This window comes from Xyrauchen texanus, chromosome 16 (assembly GCF_025860055.1).
Source record: "Xyrauchen texanus isolate HMW12.3.18 chromosome 16, RBS_HiC_50CHRs, whole genome shotgun sequence".
Lineage (NCBI taxonomy): Eukaryota > Metazoa > Chordata > Actinopteri > Cypriniformes > Catostomidae > Xyrauchen > Xyrauchen texanus.
The window spans coordinates 33,932,027-33,955,114 of record NC_068291.1 but is presented as its reverse complement, the minus strand read 5'-3'; the positions used below and the strand labels follow the sequence as shown (position 1 = coordinate 33,955,114).

Here is a 23,088-nt window from a genome sequence, read left to right as displayed (position 1 = left end):
GAATTTGCAGCCACTCTACATGCTTTAAAGAAAAAATATGCTGTGTGGGAGTGGACTCCTGAATGCCAGTATGCCTTTGAATGTTTAAAAAAAGCCCTTCAAAAAGCTCCCATTCTAAGACCTCCTGACTTCGGTTGTTCTTTCAAAGTGCAATCCCACGCTAGCAACGTGGGACTTGGAGCTGTGCTAACTTCGGAGCAAGGAAAGAATGTGGTGGCATATGCATCTAGACTTCTCCAGGGCACTGAGAAAGCTTACTCCACAGCAGAGGAGTTTCTAGCTGTCGTATGGACAGTGGAGAAATGGAGGGAGTATTTCAAAGGACTACATTTCGAGGTGCTAACAGACCATTCTGCCCTTACCTTTGTATTCAATCACCCACATCCCTATTCACATCTGACGAGATGGGTCATAAGGTTGCAAAGCTTTGACTTTACAGTGAGATACAGGAAGATACAGGATACAGGAAGGGCCAGTGTAATTTGGTTCCTCACACCCTGTCTTGAGGGGTGGAGGAAGACATCCCCGGGACCATAGATCTCTTGCAAATAGTAGAAATTTCATGCAACCTACCTGTAAGCTGGGAGGACATAGGATGTGGACAGAAGGAGGATACAACACTTCAGCCTCTGTGGGATGAAGCTAAGCTCACTGACCCGAATACAACCCATGCACATTATGTCATTCAGAATTTTAGAAGTACCATCAAAAAAGATGGAGGACAAAATCTACAAGGTGTCAAACCCAACTCAGAAAGCCATACCTGCAGTTTGTTCATGCCAACCTGTTAAGTGGTCACCTGAGATCCGAAAAAAATGTCAGGCTGGGTGTTACAGTTTTAGTAAACTGTGAGAAACATGATATGGGTGACTTGACTTAATGAAGTTCTTAAACACAATGAAACCATGATGCGACCACCGTCTTATCTGCACAAATGCTGCGTGCAATTTTTTACCAGTTGTCAGGTCCCTTGCAGTACAAAACTGCCTAGTAGTTTCTAGTACATTGGCTACATACCTGTCTTTATGTGCTCGTTGTGCCAGCCACCATGGCAATCGATGTTATACAGAATTCTCTGAAGTATATTTGAAGCATATTAGTTGACTGAGTGGCGCTCTGCTGGTGTGTTTACTCAACACAGTGAAACAAACACGTGCTACGTCTATGACATCAGGGGTTGCTACAACTGCTTGCAGACAGAGTGTCCATTTTCTTCTGATTCATTATTTTTATTGATTTATTTATTTTGTTCATTGCATCTCAAATCAAATGCCATGGACTCGGCTGGAGCCCCAAAGGCTTGAGTCTGAGTCAAGTCCTTGTAAAAATGCATCCGAGTCCATGAAATGTCAAAATCCATTAAAATTGGACTTGTGTCTCAGACTCGAGTCCGAACTCGAGTACCCCAACGCTAGTGTAAACAGAGACGGTTCTAGGATCAGTGGATATTCAGGACTTAGCCTAGACCTTTGTGGATACGTTTGGCCATCCTTTGATGAAAAGTCATAATATAAAACATTTTAAAACAAAATTTTAAATACTTAGTCTGTCGAGCATCATTTATATATTCAATCTTTATATATTACTGAAACTAAACTAAAAGGTCCACAAATTTTGTCTCGGCCTCAGATACGCACATAAGATCATAAGTTGCATGCTTTTAACACTAAAGTATGTACACTATACATAAAAATAAATAAATCCTTTTTTACTTTTCGTGGTTCGACGCACATTGTGTACAATTAAAGGGGCGGTTACAATACACTTTGCGCTCCATTCATTTCCATACAAGCATATATGGACACAGGAGATCGGAAACGCAAAGAACTTTCAAAAGATTTTTATAGAAGAAAAGAAATGCTAGAAATGCCTCCATCAATCCGGGTCTGTTGCATTGTCCTAAAAAAATTATGCATTTTCAAATCCTAGTGTGCCACACTAAAATTAGTTTTCCATTCATTAAAATGGATCCGAACACGGGAATGCAAGCTCATGCAAATACCTTTCATAGTATGCTGCATACAAGAGTTTGCTGAACTCTGACCTGCGAATCCGCATGATGGCATGTGACCAATAGTAGATTGAAATGTCACATGCTGACCTCTTGGCTCAATACATAGAAAACATATTTCAAAGCTGCATGCTTTATTGTTGCAGGTAAGCGAGTAGACAATATTGTTTTACATTTTACATTACATATTACATTTTAAATATATTATGTGTTATTTGTATTATTTACTTACACCAGAAGCCCTACCACATGACATCATATTCTGGTCCATTGTGTTGTCCGGAAGAAATTTATGTGCTCCTAACATGCCATGAGTTCTTGAAAGCAGCTGCCATCAAGACAGCATGTGAGCACTGAATTGCATTTGTATGTATTTGGTATTATACTGTAGAAAGAACGGTATCGTCAAAATATAGTCATATTTATTAGCAATTTGATAACAAAGCACTGGTAATTTCAACATTATTATAACATGGTTAAAATCATTAGGAGCTTTACTGAAATCATTTGGGGCTCAAGCTCATGTAGCCTACCCCTAGCGCTGCCCACAAGTGTAACATGTTTAATTTAAAATTCTTGTAATCATATTTTTTGAATTTGATAAGGAACTGACTTTGAATTAAGAGTTATTACTTTTAAGGATATTACTGGTGTTACACATATTTTTGAAATTATATAATTTATATATAATACATTTAACATTTAAATTCATATGTTCATATGTACATCGGTTTGCATTTCTGTGACAGCTAAAGGGTAAATAACAATATTTTTAGAAAATAACTTGACATTATAGTTATTAGTAATGTGATAACTTTCCTCATGAAGTAGCCAGTAAAGTAATCTTTTTGTAGTAGATTGCTTACCAGATTACACTGGTAACAGTTAATATTTTGCATGCAAAACACATGCAATGTAAAAAGAATATGTACAGTATACTACTTTATTCGTCACTGCAATCCTTTAGTAAGAAAAATAGACTCTTAGAATTACTTTTATAATGTTAGAATTGTGTGGCAATATAAATAATAGGTTTAATGATAAACTTAAAGGACAACACAAACACACACATGATGGACATGTCCGCTAACGATCTCTCTCTCCTGCATGGCCCTCTGCAGTCAGCCTTTAAACCTCACGGAGGCATAATTAGTCTAATACGGGACCGGGTGTGTAGTATCACGACCCGGCCGCTCTCTGCCCTGCCACAAATTGGTACTGCAAATACATTTGGTAAGATGCAAAAGATTATCTAAATTGGTGGGAAGAAAAATCATGAGCTGGTAATGGTCAAATTCATTTCAGTATATACACACACACATGATATTTGTAAGTAAAATCAGTTTATTTCAGACAGACAGGGAAATTAAAGTGTCTAGAGTAGCTCTGCTGCACATCAAAAATAGAAATGGGCCATCAGTCAACTGAAGGCACATTGTGGCACATTTATTGATTATAAAAGAAGCAATTTAGTTTTGATGTGTTGTGGTGATGTAGACACAGTGTTTGACTGCATGTTGTGGTTTTAGTCTAACGATGTTCCAACCATATAAACCATTTCTTAAACTATGTGTTGGGAGGGAATAGTATTTAGTTTAAATGCAGGTCCTTGCACAGCTCTGTCTCTGAAACAGAAACTACACTAGTGGGCTTAATCGGTCCCCTCAAATAAACAGAACTTAGAGCTGTTGATGAGGTCAAATCATCAGAGCTGCTTGCAGTAAATTGCATTATGGATCAATGTAAGTCATGGGTTTATGAATCAATGCCACCACCTAAACAATATAATTATTTTGGCTTGTTGGGCCATTCAAAACTACATAGCTGTCATTTATCATTACTAAAATTATTGGTTGGTAAACTGGCCTTTCATCTACATAAAAGCAGAATATATAAAATCAACAAAAAAAGCAAATACACAGGGACAGCAGTGTTTTTAAATGGTAGTAATAAAGATGAGGGTAGATCTAGTATACAGCAAGGTTACTTAAGACCATTTCTGTGTTAAATAATTGTTCTGGGTTCTATCCAACTTAAGCTCTATCGATATGATCTTTGGCATGCTGTCGATTGCTGCCAAAAATAATTTGGCCTAAGTCCATCAGTTTGAAAAAAACGAAAGACATAAAAAATAAAAATCACGTCTATGGTAGTTCGCCTACAATGGAACCCGAGGGCAATTCATTGCACCTGTATAAACGTTAAAATACAAGTTTTCTGCTTTTAAACCACCCGAAATGTCTTGCCCCATAAGTTTCCATGGTAAGTGCAACACTGTAAACATTTTCCTTATTTATTATTCACAAACTGAGAACAAGTCGAAATTATTTTGTGCTGCAATTAACATTATGTCGCAGATGCTGTCCTGAATCTGAAAATTCCTTTAACCTGTTTCTGGCTAAATCAACGCTTACCATCTTTTTACAAAAGTTCACTTTCCCTCATGTACTAACAAATGACTTAAGAACTCATGGATGTTTGCAATTACAAGATGCTCACTTGGATTTAGATCTAGATAGCTGTACTGGAATGATCACCCATTTACAAATTAGAACAGCTTTTTACTGTACTTAAGGAATTATTTCCACCCTTGCTCTTCATGACAGTTCTATCTTAAACATACTGAGACAGAGAGCCATTCATCTGATACACATACAAAGCAGTCTTCATCAAGCTTTGTAGCTCTTGTCAGAAGAGAGGCCATTTTGCTGATAGGGAAACACTCTAATGAAAAAAAATTAATGATGGGTATTTGTGGAGGCGATATCCATAAGTAATTAAAACTGAGCAATTTTTCTGCCAGAAGAAACACCTCGTTATGACATGTTGCACTAGAGAAAGACAGAAGAGAGACTGAGTGGAGTTTTACACTTAAGACAACATTTATAATCAAAGATAATTGGAGACGTTAACATTTAAATCAGCATTTCAATCAAGAGTGTTAAATTTGACTGTACATTGCAATGCTCAAAGTAAGTGTTTCATTCAAAAGACATATTCAGCTTCATAAGCAAATCATAATGATATTCAGTGGTGCCTGCTGATGTTTGGCCGTACTCAGTGTGTGTACAATGAGCGCTTCGACTAACCTGAGAAATATTTCACCAATCATGAAGTGTGTCCCGTATTTCTGTTTGCTGTTTTAATGCCCAATTTGTGAATGAATAATTCTTTTGAGTCCGTTCATTTCAGTGAATTGGCCAAACAGGCTTGCAAAATGGTCTGAATTGATTTGTGATACAATATAATTAGTTCAGAGCGCTCTCTCACTGAATCATTTGGAGCGGTTTCTCACACAGTAAAACAGTATCGGGATATTTACGAATACAGAGAACAAACATGCCGGATAAAGTGGAAATGTACCAACAATCAACTGAAACAAAAGTCTGTCTTTTTGAGAGGTAACTTTGAGAAACTTGAGCTAGAGCTGTCATGTGAACAAGGGGCTGTTCAAACTAAAAGTGTTTTTGCATTCTTTCGTGCTGTTTTTCAACCATTTTCCATTTAAACGTTCGCTAGGTAGATGTCTTTTGACAACTGCTTCACGTTTCACTGTGTTTTTTAGCATCGCTCAAGGGAGAGCTGCCTTTTTAGATGCTGTGTCAAGTTAAAATGAACTTCTTCAACTGATAAAAATGCGTCTCAAGACACCTGCTCTCTGCTCTATTCGTTGTGGTGTGTTTTGCTTTTTTAGCGCGAAAGTGCTGTCTGTCTGGACACTGAAACTTTTACTGGAAGAAATGCTTTATAGTTACATGAATGCTTGTACTCAAGAAAATAAAACAAATGCTTATCTCAAAGTCTCCAGAATATTGTGTTTTGCAAAAGAAAATAAATCAAATCACAGGTAGCATGCCCCCAGACCCCCTTAGACAGCCTATAAGGTTTATTAGGCAGATTCTGTGCGTACCCTCAGATTGAATCCTGCAGAGGCCCCTGATGCTATTTTCCTACCCTCTGCTGCGTTTGACATGATGCACAGTTGTTCTTCTGGTCACTTATGTCACCACTGCTCCATCAATATTTACATCATATGTTTGCTTTTGGGACACATTACAAACAGATATGTACACTGAGAATTAAACTAATATTTGCATATTTAAAAGAATAGTTAATCTATAAATTATAATTTTCTCATCATTTACTTACCCTGATGCCACCTCAAACTCTTAAGACTTTCTTTCTTCTGTGGAACACAAACAAATATATTTTTGAAGATACGAGGGGTTTTTGTACAAACAATGCAAGTCAATGGGGTCCAACACTTTCAAGCTTCAAATACAATGTAAAGGCAGCATAATGGGTGTAAATACCAAAATGTAACTGTTAAATTTTTTTTTTACATTTACAATGTGCACATCAAGTGTGAGGAAGTCTAATCAAGCTTCAAATCACAATCATGCATGATCTGTTTGCACATGTCAAGATTTATAATGAAAAAGGAGCTAGGCTACATTTTGGTCAGTTTCAAAACGATACTGTTTCTTCAGAAGACATGGATTAAACCCCTCAAGTCTTTATGATGCCTTTATGTCCTTTTTGGAGGTCGGAAGTGTTGGTCCACATTGACTTGCAATGTATGTATATATTTACATCTCAATCCAAATATCTTTGTTTGTGTTCCGCAGAAGAAGAAAAGTCATACGAGTTTGAGACAACATAAGGATGTTTTATAACCACATAAAGACATAGAATGCTGTCCATTTATGTCAAATACATGAACGTCTTCTAAACTAGGCATGATTAAGCTTGATCACACTTCCCGTAGTGCCATCTAGAGCTTTGCGCAGTCATCAAGCACTAGCAGGGTTGGGAGGGTTACTTTTTAAATGTATTCCACTACAGATTACAGAATACATGCTGTAAAATGTAATTTGTAACATATTCCGTTAGATTACTCTATGTCAGTAATGTATTCTAAATACTTTGGATTACTTCTTCAGCACTGGTACATTTTCACTTGTTTTAACAATGAAAATTCTGCCAGTACAGTAAGACAAAATACACATGTTAAAAATACATTCTCTGAAAAACCTAAATGTTTATGCAGTGTTGTTTCTAAAACAAGATCAATCTAATTAATCTTGTTTAGATATTTTTACAAGAAAACAATACAAATATTATCACCAAGCATAGTATTTTTGCCCTAATATCAAAGGTCTTACTAGAAAAAAAATTATGATCCAACTTGAATTTTCTTGATAAAAAAATATGATCGTGCCTGGGAGCATTTGCATATAAAATGGCTAGAAATAGCATTTTAGCTTAGTTTAGCTTAGTAAAGCTGACAATTTACAAAATCTTTATTTCTATTTCCTGTGCTCCAAACCTACTTCAAACGTACTTCTCTGTCTGCTCATATGAAAGTAACACATCATAAAAAAGTGTTTCACCGCTGTTCAAATGCACTTTGGATCGCATAATTTTTATGTATACATTTTTCCATCTTAAAGGACTAAATATTAAATGAAACAAATGACAATAAAGTGCAAAGTAATCTCTTCAGTAATCAAAATACTTTTGAATGTAACTGTATTCTAAATACCAATTATTCAAATTTTAACTGTAGTGGAATACAGTTAGGCTACTTATATTTTGTATTTTAAATATGTATTCCCGTTACATGTATTCCGTTACTATATGGAAAGTTTGGTGAATAAAGGGGTAATAACCTGGAAAATTACAAATAATGTATACTGTAAATATTTTATAGCTATGGGGAAACTATTCTAATATTACGTGGTATATGACCTTATACTATGCTAAACAACAATCTTACTTTGAGAGCAAATTGAGCTCATTAAGAATATCCACAGCGTACCTTTTTGTAATAAAAGTGTACCTACACATATAGGCTACTGTAGGTATTTTTTAACTATGGGGTACACACACTATTATTACAGGATACATGAGGGTTTTTTTCTTCACCACTGTCATCTGATGGAGTTTTGGTTCCTTGTCATTGTCACCTTTAGCTTGATCATTGGGGACTTAAATGACTATTAATATTCAGAAATATTATCGAACTTACTGTATTGACACTATCGGATGAGAATACAAAACTTGAACTGAATTGATATGAATAATTACATTACCGTCTTGAGCTGCTTTATAGCTGAAATTGAAGTATTTTTCAAAATAGATGCATTTTGAAACATTACTGTTATTTTTCTGTTTATTACTGTGAAGCTGCTTTGAAACAATCTGTAGCCTATAGTATAAAGTGCTATATAATTAAATGTGATTTGACTTGACTTTACTTGACATGATGAAGCTATTACGTGGCAAATTACCTACTATGCTAAACAACAATGGTTTGGGAGCAATTTAGGAAGAACATACACTGCATACCTTTTTGTAATCATACATAGGTATTATATTATAATATATGTGAGAACTTCAGAAAATAATTGAGAATACATAATAAGTGTGTAGTTTAGACTGGTTTGACATTCGGATGTTTACCGCAATTTGTCAAAATCATTTGTAAGGTCAGATAAAAGTGATTTGCAGGTGGCAAATAAAGACATTACATCATACCTGGAGACTCTAAGAAGTGTAGGTATGCAAAAAAACTGCCAGTACTCTGTAGAGTCAATTATAGAAGTGCAGGTTCTGCATACCACCCCACTTCCAGATATTTATGAACTGACTTCTTCAATAATTTGAATCTAGATCCCAGACATTTGGTTAAAAAGGTATCTTTGTGTTTGGGGACAAGGCTAATTACATTGATTCAGTGACTTATTAATCAACAGGCCTATTCCAGGTCCTAATTTAACATGATGCATCTCCATGAAATTCTTTACTCTTCAAAATATTGTATTGTTATTCTAGTATTCAAACCTTTTTTAGAGAATGCAAAAATTCTGCATTAGACTTTTGGTGCAAAATTGATACGATTGCATCTATTGCATCAGATTGGTGTGTGTCAGTGAAGAAGCTGTGAGTCAGTTTTTTTGGAGCGTGTTGCTAGTATTCTTTGTCTTTTCTGTTGTTCATTTGCATCGAACAGGACATTGATACCATTATTGAGTGAAAGTCAGTAGAGTGTTTTCAGTGTTCTGTATCCACGTATCCTTGAATATGATGCAAAGCTGTAGGCCGACTGCATTTAGCGGTGGATGCTTTAATGAAAGATGAGTATCTGTTTCTCCCCAGGCAGTCTCTGTGGTAATAAGCATTTTCACTTAAATTAAAGTGGGGTATTAATCTTCCCTGCATCCTGCTTTGGATAAATATTATATATTATGTGTGCAAATTACTTGTCTACCACAAACATATTGCACACATTTTTTGTAGAAAATAAAAATTAAATATGCTGAGGATGAAAAGCCATTTTGTATTTGGGAACATGAGATTATATCAGTGCATTAAAAGTCCTTAAATTAATATTACCATGAATTGTATAGGCCCAACAACATGCAAACATATCAACATGACATATGCTGCGTGGGACATATGACATTTTTGGACCAACATAAACAGCAGCAGGAGTGTGATTTGCCTAACCCTGGACAAAGTATTTGGTTTGGCTGCTAAATAAAATAAATGCACAGCCAGATGTTTGCATCTGCCTAATTTGGATAATTTAAATTTCATAGCATTTGATGTCAACAACAAAAGAAATAGGTGTCTGAACTACTAAAAGGCAAAAGGTTTCCTATTTATTTAGCTATTTTAACAATGTAAGATTATAATGCACCATGGTGTATTTTGTTATTTGCATTTAGCACTGTTTTTCCCTGCTGTTCGTGCCCCTACCAGAACAAACCTGCAATCCATACCTGCAAGTCCCTATGTGATAAACTATATTTACACATTCTGTACATATACACTCAGCACTTTATTAGGAACACTAGTGTTCCTTGCCACAGTCAACTTAAGCTTGCTCAATGGAGGTCTAAATATAAATATAATTAATTTCTATTATTTATTTTATGGCACAATTAACAATCATGTTTTATTATTATTATTATTATTATTATTATTATTATTAAACCACTGTTATTGTGACTCAAAGACATATTAAAGCTTATTAAAGCTTTTTCTGTTAAAGCATCATTTTATGTAAAGCTGCTTTGAAAAGATGTGTTGTGAATTATACACTATTCAATAAAAATTACTTAACATGGTCTTCTGCTGTTGTAGCCCATCCGCCTCAAGATTCGACATGTTGTGCATTCTGAGATGCTATTCTACTCACTACAATTATACAGAGTTGTTATCTGAGTTACTGTAGCCTTTCTGTCAGCTCAATCCAGTCTGGACATTCTCCATTTACCTCTCGCATCAACAAGGCATTTTCATCTGCAGAACTTCTGCTCAATGGATGTTTATTGTTTTTGGCACCATTCTGGGTAAACACTAGAAGCTCTTTTGTGTGAAAATCCCAGGAGATTAACAGTTACAGAAATACTAAAATCAGCCCATCTGGCACCAACAATCATGCCACAGTCAAAATTACTGAGATCCAAATTTTCCCCATTCTGATGGTTGATGTGAACTTTAACTGAAGCTCCTGACCCGTATCTGCTTGATTTTATGCATTTCGCTGCAGTCACATGTTTGGCTGCTTAGATAATCGCATAAATAAGTAGGTGTACAGGTGTTCCTAATAAAGTGCTCAGTGCAACATACAAACAATGTAACATTTTTTTAAAAATGTTTTTATATTGAAGTATTACCAGAAATGCATATTACATGCTCAGGCAGCTCTTTTAAAAGGAAAAATGTGAGATCAGATGACATGAAAGGATCATAAATTCTGTGGTCCTTACTCGGTTTTGTAAATTTACAAGTTTTATTACAGTCATGCTTCAGAGCTGATTGTTAATGTCTCAATATAACTGTACACACTTAACTGTCTGACTTTTTGGAGTAATGAGGCTAGATTTTAAGAGAAATATAAAGACATGTTCAACATGCTGAACAAATTAGGATGTTAATAAGGATGAGAATATCAGTGTTTTAATCGTGCGTAATAAATTAGTTTTGATAAGGATACATGCCATTAAGAAAGGGGACTCCAGTGGTATTGCTCTACAGAGCATCACATCTATTGTCGCTGATTTAGTGTAGAAACACTGGGGAATGGCTCTTGTGTTTTTGGTCTTTTTCTTCTAATGAGTCAATTTAGATCATTCAATTCCTCTTTCCTTTCTTAAATCTTAAGTATTATCAAAACCCATGTCACCATGGCATAAGCTTACACTTAATTACCCATCAAAATAAGCATAATAATCCTGGTTTAATCTTTAAATGGATTTTACAGTGAATTAGATGAGGTTATTTCTCTAAAGATCATGACTTAGTAATGTTAAGTGTTTGTACCAGTGAAGTGAAGTTTTTTTTTATTCACAAGTTCAAATGTGTGATAATTTGTTCCATTAATGATGGTGTTCATCAGGGCCGGAGTGGGATTCATATTCAGCCTGGGATGTCATGTCCAGGTCAGCCCACACCCAAAAGGGGGGTTGGAGGTGGAGATGATAACAATAGATCACAGCAAAAACATGCAATATATGCAAAGAACATGAATGAAGATGTTTAGAAGAATATCTCAGCTCTGTTGGTCCATTCAATGCAAGTAAATGAGAAGCGGTGAGAAACAGATAAATAATTAAGTAATTTTTTACTATAAATCTCCACTTTCACTTTCATAAGTGCTCTTCTCTCTTTAGAGTTCTTCTTCTGTTTTTGGTGATTTACATATGCATATCGCTTCCTACTGGGCAGGGAGGAAAATTTATAGTAAAAAGGACTTAAATATTGATCTGTTTCTCACCCACACCTATCATATCTCTTCTGACGACATAAACTACTGGCGTGGTATGGATTACTTTTATGCAGCATTTATGTGATTTTTGTACCTTCTGAGTTCTGATCACCATTCACTTGCATTGAAAGGACAAACAGAACTGAGCGTTTCTTCTAAAAAGCGTAATTTGTGTTCAGCAGACGAAAGAAAGTCATACACATCTGGGGTGACATGAGGGTGAGTAAATGATGAGAGAAATGTCATTTTTGGGTAAACAAAGTTTATTTTAAAGACTATCTAGGCACATAATAACACTGTAGAACTGTAACTGTTTATAACTATTTCAAAATGTACAGGCTCACAATGTAAATGGTCAGTGCTTTCTGTTTTAGATAAATAAAATAATAACAGATCCAGTGAAACAATGCAGGTTGATTTTTAAATGCCATTCAAAAACATGCTGTTTTAAAATAAAAGTTAAAGAAACGTGTAAAAATAACACATTTGTACTTTTGTTTTACTTGGAATGTAAATGTTCAGGACAAAGGCAAAATGGTTACTGTCCCTTTAAGAGGGTTTTATCGCATTATACAACATTTAAGACTATCTGTGCAGTTTGTTTCGTTGAGTTTAATCTTTTAAAGTACCATTATTGTCGTACCGTGTCGTGTTGTTGCATCTGTATTCGTTTACTTTAAGTATTCTGTTATTTTGTGACAAAATAATTATTTAGCTATTATCATTCTGCACAGCTAGGGAAGAGGATTTCAGAGATTAATCTATTGAGATTGTATAAGTGCAGTCAGTATTAAACTTGTGATGATATTGTACCTGAAGCACATTCATCTATTCAACCTATCTGTTCTCGATGATCTTCCGTGATCCTTTCCGCGCTGTGATGAAGCGGCGCAACATCAGTTCCGTCTCTCACAGGCTAATCTCTCATTTGTTTGGATGTGAGATGATAAAATATAATCTGCGTCCGCGATAATACGGAACGCAATTCTTTAAATACCGGATATTATGGACTGCTTGCAATTGTTATGCGACATATGATGAAAGTTTGTCAATCAACAGGCGGACCTTACCGGCCCAATTTTGTCCGGCCCAGCAGGAATTCTCCCAATCTTCCCGATTGCCACTCCGGCCCTGGTGTTTATCAATGAATGGCTTTGCCTTCTTTTTAAATGACTTCTTACTTTGAAGAGTTCTTCATATTTAATATATTCTGTGTTCTTATTAATGCATGAAATCAATATGCGTGTGAGATCAATATCAATTTCACACATCGAGACAAATTGGCAAATCTGAGTACAGTTTGGGACATCTGCTATTTTTATTTTTTTTTTAATTGTGCATGATTGGAAAGTTTAACCTAATTGTTGTTTGCATGTATCACAAAACTTTTGCACAAAAATCTTGGTCAGATTGAAAGAGAGCACAACAAATTCTGGTTCTGTCTTTCTTCTCATTGTAAATTCCTCTTGATGACAAATTCCAGCAGAATTTCAATCCATGCAAATCCATGCTGGTACTTTGTCTAGGAGAACCTAGTTTTCTCCACCTGAGCCATTTTCTTATTTTAAATACTTACAAGGTGCCCAAGGCCAACTTAGACAATCAATACATATGCAACTGCACAAAAGCTTTGTAAAAAGTTTTTAAAAAAATCCTTAAATACATTCTAGGAAGCAAGAATGCATGAATCAAAATGGTAGCTTCAGAAGTGTGATCGAGTGAGGCAGAATGGAACTCTTATCACTGACTTGTGTCCCGCGCACAGCCTCTACAGACGTAACAGATATGGATGGGGTCAACATACTGGAGCATTGCCTGAGGGTTTAAAAAGCACAATATTCCATCGGGACAGCAAGAATGGATAAAATAAAAGGTTATTTCTGTTCAGCAGTGTCAGGTCCATGTGTAGCTAAATAAAATAATTTTTTTTATTCTTCCTCCTACGGTTTGGAGGCTAGACAGTAGTAAGGAATAACAAATGATCTCAAATTCTTACAAATGATCTCAATTTATTCATTTAATATTTTTGGGTTGTTTTAAATTTACATTTACATTTATGCATTTGGCAGACGCTTTTATCCAAAGCGACTTACGGTCGCACTTATTACAGGGACAATCCCCCGGAGCAACCTGGTGTTAAGTGTCTTGCTCATGGACAAAATGGTGGTGGCTGTGGGGATCGAACCAGCGACCTTCCATTTTTGTATGGCTAAATTCAGAATTAGAAAATGAAACGCCAGTATATCTCATAAGAGGTGTTGTGACAAATGTATATACTGCATTAACCTTAGGTGAACCGTAGTTGATTTGGATGAGTCATTTCAACACCTGCTCTATATGGTCTCTGATAATGTAGACACAATTTTAAATGGCTGATAAAACCCAGGTGTCAGTAAGGACTGTGGGTGTATAACATAAATTTTTTGTGCTTTGCATGCATTTATGCCCATAGCAGACAGTTAAAGGTCATTATGAATATGTAAAGACAATTTGTGGTATGCTTCTCTCAATAAAGTTTTAGTAAATAAAGAAACAAAAAATACATCTCAATATTTTTAACTGCCAACTCAGCAGACAAGATCATTGCTAGTGGTTTAAAGTGATTTTGTTTTTTGTTTACTTTACCCCACTTTATTTTTCAGAAAACGTTCTGGTCCTCTGTTTCACTCTCTTCTGTCTTTTGTCTTGCCTGATATTTTACATGATGTGCATTGGTAAAACAGTTTTTTTTTCACTTGGTTATACTTCTGCAAGTGCAGTAAAGACAAAATATACTTATATTCATGATCTATTCTCTAAAAGCAAGATCTAAATATCTTGTATGCTGCTTCTGAGGTGAATACATGTTTTTTTAAAGGATTTTCAGATATTTAAAATTATTTGGAGGGAACGAGATGTTGTGTCGATGTATTGACACAAGGGGTCGCTCTTGAGAGCCCCAAAAATCCACAGATATTTGAGAAAAGGCCAATGAGAATTGGTGAGTGGAATTTGCATACCACTCCCCTGAACATACAGGTATAAAATGAGCTGGAATGCCCACTCTCATTCAGGTTTTGTGCTGACGAGCTAAGACAAGGTCCCGGCCATTTCAGCGGCTAGTACAGCGTTGTGGCAAGAGGGCACAACGTTTCGTTCCGTACATCAGGGAATGGAGGTTACGACAGTAACCGAGACATTCCCCTGCTGTCACTCACTCAACATGTGCAAGCAAGTTGCTGCGTGCATAACAGCAGGTGTATCAGTCTGCACGTAACCTCCCCCAACACCCCACAAGATGTCATGTAGTTCCCCACACCCTTGAGCGGTGGAAGCGATGTAACTAGCATGGGAGCAGGCCGCGTCAGCCACAGCCTTTTTTCTCTATGTTTTCTCTCCACAGAGTATTAGATTCAGCTGGGGCCATCTAACGCTATTATACGCATTGGGGAAGGTGTTCTTTCATTTCCTAATCTTTCAGGGGGAAAAGGCCTTGCGGAGGCCTTATCCAGGGTTCACGGGTTCGTGAACTCGCAGGGTAATGGTGCTATACACAAGCGATACAGCCGTCCAGCTGTTCCGTATTACCAATCTTACCTGTTCGTACCTGACAAAACACGGGATGAAACCGGCTCAACCCGGAAATTGTAAAATCTCGCAAAGGTATTGGGTGCTGCCCAGTCCACTGCTCTGCAGATGTCTGCTAGAAAGGTGCCATTGGCCAATGCTCATGAGGATGCCACACTCCTTGTAGAGTGTGCTCGTATTCCAAAAGGTGCAGGCATGGCCTGGGCCTGGTATGCCAAAGCAATGGCGATCGGTTTCTGTAGTGAATGACAGGTTAATTGTTAGCACTTACTGATTAGTAATATTCATTTATGTACTGTATATCAGCAACCATTTGACTCATGTTGTCAATTTTTTACATCATGAAAATAGCTTATATTCGACCAAAATTCCAATATCGTCAGCAAACTGAGTAATATTTTTTATGGTCTAAAAAACAAAAGTTCCTCTAGAAATGAATGAACCTGGTGTCATTCATGTTTCCTGTTCTTTCCATCAACAAAGCACTTGAACACGACATACTCGCAATTACCACTTCAGAAATGGGAAGTAGGATAATTCCAATAGCATATGAATACGGCTTATGTACTTAAATCTTTGTTAATGGTCATCTGCACTGATGACTGGATTATTGATGCCAAAGCATCAATAGCATACATGACAGCCTTTTTTTCAAGTTTGAAGTTCTTGAGCAAATGATTTGAGCTTTATTTTGGGAGAAAATTACTTGCAAGTTTGCATTTCTGCTGGGGCACAGTGGTTGCACAAAAAAACAACAATGATAAACATATTTTGGGGATGTTATTATCATGGAAAGCTACAGTATATCTTAAAGTGATCTCTTGGGCAAAAAAAAGACTTTATAAGCTTCTGTTTGCAAGTTGATGCTTTCTCAGCATTTGAGAATTATTTAATTAAATCGAAGAGTCAAAAGTGCAGCATCAATGTTTTAAGGGATATGGAATGGTACAAGCTGACATCCTGAGCATCTACCCTGAAGTTTGTGGCATGGGGTGGAAGGAAAGAGGCACTTGGGAAGGAGATGCCAGTTTTAAATGAAAACTGAAAAAACAACAAAAAACAAAAACTATATGTCAACGGAACACAACTCTGAGTTTAATTGCTGTGCAATGGCACATTTCTGTGGCCTCAGGAGAGTAGGCCTGAATTATTAGATAGTAATGTGTGGTGATTGAGAGCTCCAACAAGCATAATTCTGCCTTGGGGTATCGTCCCCCTCCCATTTAATTCCCTAGATGAACCTCAGCAGGGTAATTTGGAGAAGCCCAATAGATGGCTCAGCTCATTACAGTGGCCTTGCTGGGTGGATGCTGCACTGAGAACTCAATGGCCAGAGACTACCAGGGAGGGACATATTGATCCACTGCCAAGATGTGAAATTTCAACCCCTGTGGGCAGATTTCTCAGCCACCAGCTCATCGACCTCATCCTTTTTTATAACAACCTGACGACAGGCAACTGTTCTTAGAACAATTAATATATTAAAGGGATATTTCACCCAAAATGAACATTTTGTCAACATTTACTCAGACCCTTGTATTTCTAAACCAATATGGTTTTCATTCTTCTGTGAAGAGCAAAGGGAGATGCAAGGCAGAATTTTTTATTAATCCAAGTGATTTATAATGCCAAGCTCAAAAAAGGACATGGAACACCATAAAGGTAGTCCATACAACTTGTGCACTATATTCCAAGTTTTATGCCAGATTTAAGTCAATACCCACTGAAGATCTTTCCTTTAGCAAAGACGAATACAAAATTACACGCCATATGACATTTGATCTTGCTTGTCATGTGATTGTGAAAAAACATGATGTCAAACCTGCACATTGTTTTTTATTGAAAGCTACAAAATGGGACGATGTCCTGTGACTAATGACTTACACTTTTTACTTGATAACATTTTTTGTTATTTTGGAGCTTGGCACTGAGAAGAACGAGCATTCTGCCTATCATCTCATTTTTTGTTTCAAAAATTAAAATTGTGGGGTGAATTATTCCTTCAATGATAATTATTCACTACCCATTTGCTATTCAGCTTTTATGTGTTTAAATTCTCAATTTGAGGTTGCAGTCTTGAGATGTCTTTGAGCAACCACAAAAGCATCTGCAACCGCTAATAACTGAAACTGGGCATGACCCTCTTCAAGGCTCAAGGGTGCTTAGAATTAATGTGGTAGACTTCGCATGCCAGAAAAATTTAATCAAGAGGAACTCTCCATGTTTAGTCATCCCGGTTTTTGACTGCAGGACGTGTTCTCCTAATTAAGAGAAAATTACAGTGAGTCTGTTACTCAAAGGTCCTTCTGTGCCAGAGCATTTTACGCTTTACATTTTAATTGTAAAAGTCCTCTAATTCATCATCCATTGACTTGCCACTATTTGAAGGCCATGTCCAATGAACTAGTTATTACAGTTTTAGCAACTGACCAATAGCATGTATCTTGAATGGTCTGACAAGGGTAAAAAGATTATTGTTTGTTTGATGGTGAAAAGTGAATGGGCTACATATAGGTTTGCCAAGGACAAAAAGGTTGAAAACCTACTGTATGCTTGCATGTTAGAAGCGTCAATCTCCCCTTGGAAGATCAGTATCTGTTCTGGCCTTGTTTGGCAGCATGGCAGGATGCACTATAAGTCAACCTTGATCCACACACAGAAACAATATTCTTAACATCACGTCACAAACCAAACCGGTTTGAGTGCTTTTCGGCTTTTCTGTTATGAATGTCAAGCTGTAGCTGAAAAGGTTAGCAGCATTAATAATAATGAGAAAATTCATTATATATTTTGAATGGTTTGCCACATGTCCCCAATGCTGCTTTATTTGTACTTTATTTTGAAGCTGGCAGAAAAAGGGCATCTCAAACTCCAATACATAGTTATTTTTACATGCATAAGAGTGATGTGTCTGCATTTGTATTGAGACCAGTATGCAACCCTGCAATTCAGAGATACTGTTTCAAGCAACAGTGCAATTCTTACTGAGGATAAATGTGTGAATAATTTGCATTGTTTTGGTAATGGCAACAGTATCCATTTACAGCACACACAGCAATATAAATGCACCTTAAGATAGGGACCGTTTCACACATCATCACAAATTTTGCATGGACAGCCATCTTTTACTGACACAAAGCATAAAATTCATGATAAAAGACTGTTCTCTCTCTCTCTAGAAAGTAGTGAATTGCATCATTGTCGAGTTTCTGCTGTGAAATCTCAACTTTTGCCCACCATTATTTAAACCATTCTTAATATGCCTTTGTTGTGTTGATGCACAGTAATCAAATACAATTAGACATGCAATTCAAACATCTCCTTGTGTTTCTTGGGTGAGACTCCTTTGCATAGGAAGCAGATCCATTCAAAAACAAACATTTTCAGCATCAGTAAGCAGGTGGGAGACAATTACAGTTAGGCTACTTGGAAGTTGCACCACATGAATTACTGTTGAGTCAAAACTAAGAGCTGGTTTAGCACAGATAGAGAGACAGACAGACAGATAAATAGATAGAACCCAATAAATTGTATATTAAATAAGTTGCATTCGCTGTAATAGTAACAATTTCTGAGGTTCTGACAAAGAGCAATCATGTTTGAGAGGTACAGAGTCTTACAAGGAGGTCCTAAAAAGCTAAAGCTGTGCCTGCACAATTCCAAATCTCTCTCTCTCTCTCTCTCTCTTGGTATCTCTCTCAAACACATGTCTGAAAAATATTCCTTCTGAGTCTTAACATAGACCATGTGAAATGTGATTGAATAAATACGTAAGTGTTAAAATACACCAATGAAGGGAAGTATTTGAAATGTAAAATCAAGTTTCTCTGCCTCTGCAACTGAGAGTCAAGCACCAAAGTGGTTGGATGACTGTTTCTCATTTATTCTTGCAGGATTTAAATGTGAAATGCATTAGGTAGCTGAGGATGAATAATGCCATCTTGGCTCTCTGGATCACTGCAGAAAGAGGCTCTGTCCTGAGAAAGTGCTGGCAGTTCAGATCAGAAATTACTGTCAAAGCATATTTGCATCAGACAGCTTTATTGGGTCATGAGCATTTACTCAATTGCAGCTTGTTGTCCATCATTTGTTAGTGTCATCTGAAAGGGTATACACGCAATATGAGCAAACACAGATTTATGATCAAATTTATTACAGAATTATAATAATAAGCTGTAATATAGTACAATGTTTTAATTTTGTTCTCTATTATTGTCATATGTAAGTATGGGAGGCTCAGGGTTACTGACCAGAAGGTCGGGGGTTCAAGCCCCAGCACCACCAAAATGCCACTGTTGGGCCCTTGAGAAAGGCCCTTAACTCCAGGTTTCTCCGGGGGGATTGTCCCTGTAATAACTGCAACTATAGAGTAAAACAGGCCTGGTTCAAATTCCAGCCTAACATATAGTTAATTGAAGTTAATAATTAAAATAGATTTTTAAACATTAATTATTTAGTAAATTGTTTAAATTATTTTATTTTATTATACCCTTTTTAAAAAGGGGTGGGTAGATGCTGACAATTTTCAATTGAAAGCAAATGATCTGTGGATGGTACAACTCATTCAGACTTAACAAATACATACACTTGACCATGTGATTTCTGTCACAGCATTGCAAACAAAAACTTTTTTTTACCCTACATTGTGCAATAAATATGCAATCGTTTCAAAGATAAAAATATGTTTTTATTTACAGTATTTATATTCAAAAATACGGGGGCATGTGCAATTAATTTTGAATGGGTAAGGCACTTCATGTGTTGTTTGTAAGTGTGTGTGTGTTGATACAGTCCTCATGAAAACAATAATGCAGTAACAACACCAACACTGAAACTTAGAAAAATGGCTTCAAATTGTTTTGGTTGTTCAGTGAAATGTGAATTATAAAATACTCTCTCTCTCTGTTTTCTCTAAATCCAAACCCTTCTGACACAGTACAGATCATATTCTAAGAGACCAAAATATTGGTCATTACTCCACTTTGACAATGTGTATTTACTCATTTTGCTTTGGAGGGCAGATTGTTGTGTTATTGTTTAAAAACAAGTCTTGGTGACTGTAGATGATGTAATTGTTTCTGCACTTCCTTTTAATCAGCTACGACTATGCTTGGTTTTTGACAAGGCCTGCCAAGTGGTTCAGAACTCTGAGGCTGCTCCAATGGGTTGGAGCTGCCAGGAGGGGCTGATGACATGGTTAAGCACAACAGCGTTTCTCTCAGACCGCCTCTCTGTGCTGAAAACAGTGTGCCAATCAAGCCTTTGTTGTCAAAGAAGAAACCCAAAAGTGCATCTCACGGTATGTAGGGTGATTTCAAAACCTCGCTTTGCTCATGGTGTTTTCTGACTGGTCTCTGGAAGAACAAACTTGCATTATCACTGAGGAATATCTAGCCTGATATATGCACCATTAGTAAACATTACATTGCTCAGTCTTGCTCCAGTCTTAGTAGCTTCACTCTTTACTCTGCAAGGTGGTTTAGATGCAGTTGGCTTCCCTGACCGTGAAATTCTTCAAGATAAAATACTATGAATTTGGGTGAGCCCTAACCTGTTTATTTATTTCCACTGAAACTTTAATTAAAAGATATGATCTCTCCCCTAAGCCCTTATAAACTTTACAGCCCTGTGTCTGTGGGTTATCTTCTATGGTAGCCACTGGAAAGCCATGCTGATGAGTGTAGCTGGACTAGGGAGAGGACTTCTGTGTGACTGCTACAAGGTAAGAGCCATGATTCCCTTCAGTTATTCCCTTCTGTTTCCACCACTTTTGACCTTTTCTTGTTTAAACCCAGAGAGGAGTCATTCCTTCATGTTGTTTTACTGAAATCTTTAGACAAATATGTTGAGTGTCTTGCACCATACCTATAAATGCTATTCCTGAAAAACATGCTCTGTTGTGCATGGTCTTGTATCATGGCAAATAGATTTTGTGATGAATAGAGTTTTGATAAATCAAGATGTTTTATTGATAATTGTGATTATTATTTTTTTCTATGTTAATGGGACACTGTACAAAAAAATTTAAATTCTGACATTATTTACTCATCTCCTCATGTCTTTCCAAACCTGTATAACCTACTAACTTTTAGGTCTGTCAAGATACCAAAATTGAATTAGTCGTTACCTGTACCATTAACCTTTCATAATTTTCTATGTAAATATTTATCCCACAAAAAAAAAAAAAATGGAGCACCGCATTATAAATTAATACATTGAAGAAAACTTTTCTTCAGTATATACAGTACTGTTCCTTGTGAGATATTGCTTAAATGTAATTATAATTATTATTACAGTAAATATTACACTACACCATGCAGTAATAATATAGTTATGTCACGATTTCTAAAAAAAAATAATGCTTCAAGCTATTATTTTGAAACAAACTTATAATTTGATGTGAAGGCTTTTTAATTCTCAGGGTTTTTTAAAGTAATAAGGGATAAGACATTGGTTATATAGCCCAGTGCGATTCTTAAAGTGAAAACGCTGCAGTTTATTTATATAAATACAAAGTCTGCAGGTGCTGTGCCCTTCACAGTGAATGTGTGCTCAGCAGTATCGACTTGGTACTGATGTACCGGTACCTTTGACATCCATACTTGCTTTTGTGGAACACATGTGAGCTAATGATGAGAGAATTATAATTTTTGGGTGAACTATCCCTTTAAAATACTTTCTTTTAGCTTAATCTCAGCTAAACATGCAGAGACGACTATAAAAAAATGACTCATGTGTGAGCTCCATTTTCCAAGTGTAATGTCCACGGAGGAGTGAAGCGAGTTGTTTTTAGCTGTACAGGCTATAATACATTGAAGAAGAATGCATATTTTATAAACTGTACCCCCAAACAACAAACCTAAACCTACTGTAAACATCAGGAGTAAAAAATAATGTTAGAGGGAAAAATGCAACCTCCGAATCATGCTCAACACTTATTATGGGAAATCTATTACTTCCTGGTTTCAACGTGGAATCTGAATTTGTGTCTCCCATGCAGCTGATGCAACATGCTTCTTTTCATACTACAGTTAAACATGCTGGTGCTGATACAAAATTGTTTAATAGGAGATGGCACTCTTCGGTGAGTGCATAATGTGGCCAATCCTAAGGAACTAGAACTTTCATAAACAACATGCAGACTCCCCATGTGAGCATGTTGTCAACAATGGCCCAACCAATGGCTTGAGTTTGTAGTGTGATGTTGAAAACAGTCAATTTAATTTGGTGCTACTAGATGAAAATAAATTACTTACTTTACCTTTAAATAATAACATATTAACCTGTTGAAAACCTTCTGTAGGCCTCAAAAACATTGTTGATTTACTTACTTATATTTTTCATCTGTTGTTCAATTCTATGGCATTTTTGCCAAATGAATGCAGAGATTATTAAATCAATCTTAACTAAATTATCTCGATACACTAACTCTAAAGAGCCTCATGTCTTTGAAGTCATAATAATGTCTGAAAGGGGATCATGGCCATTTGCATGAGATCCAGTTCAATAACTGGCCAAGCGCCACAGTCCATCAGACAAGACAAGGTTAAGGCAATTACTTATGTTAAGAAACTGCATAATTACCTTTGCAAACAATGATTTGTTATAAAGTAAACAGTATTGATTTTTTGTTGATTTATATATATATATATATATATATATATATATATATATATATATATATATATATATATATATATATATTTTATTTTATTTATTTTTTTTTGTATTC

The 23,088-nt window shown here is 36.2% G+C and overlaps 1 protein-coding gene across 1 annotated transcript in view; it reads left to right on the top strand.

The window, feature by feature from the left end:
- The window catches only part of LOC127656964 (serine palmitoyltransferase 2-like), a 919,074-nt gene extending 917,257 nt beyond the window's left edge, over positions 1–1,817 (top strand). The window contains exon 13 of the transcript XR_007972223.1: positions 1,808–1,817. The gene's annotated coding sequence lies outside the window, so the exon portion shown is untranslated. The remainder of the gene's footprint in view (positions 1–1,807) is intronic.
- Positions 1,818–23,088: the final 21,271 nt, after the last annotated feature.